The following is a 1,346-nucleotide window of genomic DNA, read 5'->3' on the forward strand; positions in this document are numbered from 1 at the left end:
ACAGGGAGCGGGCCTTCGGGGTCGGCTGTGGCTCCGCCCTCCACACAGGACCCAAGTCAGGAGGCTGGGCCCAGCAGGCCCCCCTCCAGTGTGGCTGAGGGCAGAGGCGCAGGGCAGTTCTGCCCGTACCCACCACAGGGCCTGGGGCTCCCGGCGGGGGCAGTGCCAGGGCAGAGCTCCAGTGAGGCCTGGGTCCCGGCTGCAGCAGCCTCTCCGGGTCTCCCCTGCCTTTGCTGTGGGTTCTGCGTCCCGCCCACCCTAACCCGCAGCAGCCGAGGATCTTCCTGCACAGAGGCCACCATCCTACCTTGCACGGCTCCCCGCTAGCCAAGCCCTCGGACCCCTGCCCCGCCCAGGGCCTGCTAGGGCTCAGGCGCTGGCTCCAGGTCCACCTGCACCCCCAGGCTCCTCAACGGGGCCACTGGGGGGCGCTGTGGCTAACGACGGGCCAGGCCCTTGGAAGCCTTGGCTGAGTGGGCGAGACCGGACTGGTCCTGGCCATGCCTGGGCCCCTGGAGATGGCCTGGGGGGACGGGACAGGGTCTCCTCACCCAGAGCCCCTGGGACTGCAGGTGCCTCCCCAACGGCAGGTGGCTCAGCTCCCTCCTCGCTGGGCCTTTCTCTCCGGGCACCCCTGCTCCCATCCCCAGCACCCCTGCCATGTCTGCCCACAGGCCGCTGCCCCTACAGCGCCCCTCAGTGCCCATGTCCTCCCTGTGTGTCATGGGCCTCACTCGGGACACAGAAAGCCCTGATGGCCACTCCTGGGGGAGAGGCTCAGCCCGGCCCAGGGAAGGGCAGGCCCCAGGTCGCATAGCACAGGCGTGGAGCTGAGGGGCCCCCGTGCTGCCTGGCCTGGGTGCCGTGTGTGTGTGTGTGTGTGTGTGTGTGTGTGTGTGTGTGTGTAGGGGGGGCCCCTACCCAACGGGCCCCAAGCCTGGTTGCCAGGAACTGCCATGTCTAGGAAACCCCCTTTGCGTCATGTCACTTACACAACTCCCCACACCACCCACCCAAGCTTGGGAAACAGCCATTAGGACACGGGTGCCCCAAAGTGCCACTCCCTCACCCAGGGCCCCAGAACTACCGGCAAGTGGGTGGTGCATGTCCGTGTGGGGTGGGGCTGGGTGTGAGGGGCCCTGTGCATTGTTCATGGTGCCCTCCCACCAGCATCGGGGCCCTGTGCTGTGACCTGCCTCCCTGTGCAGCGGGGCAGCAGGGCACCGTCACATGGGGAAAGCCCAGGCGGGCGGCTGCTCAGCTGTGGGCGGTGAGTGGCGACGGGTGGAAGGTCCGAGGAGGGGCTGGCAGCACCTGCAGGGCCCATGCGGGCTGGGCCGAGCGCC

The 1,346-nt window shown here is 69.0% G+C and overlaps 1 protein-coding gene across 1 annotated transcript in view; it reads left to right on the forward strand.

Annotated features, from left to right (window-relative positions):
* INTS1 (integrator complex subunit 1) overlaps nt 1-1,346 on the forward strand; it is a 50,166-nt gene that overhangs the window by 48,172 nt on the left and 648 nt on the right. The gene's annotated exons all lie outside the window — the stretch shown is intronic.

The sequence above is a fragment of the Myotis davidii genome, unplaced genomic scaffold (assembly GCF_000327345.1).
Source record: "Myotis davidii unplaced genomic scaffold, ASM32734v1 scaffold399, whole genome shotgun sequence".
Lineage (NCBI taxonomy): Eukaryota > Metazoa > Chordata > Mammalia > Chiroptera > Vespertilionidae > Myotis > Myotis davidii.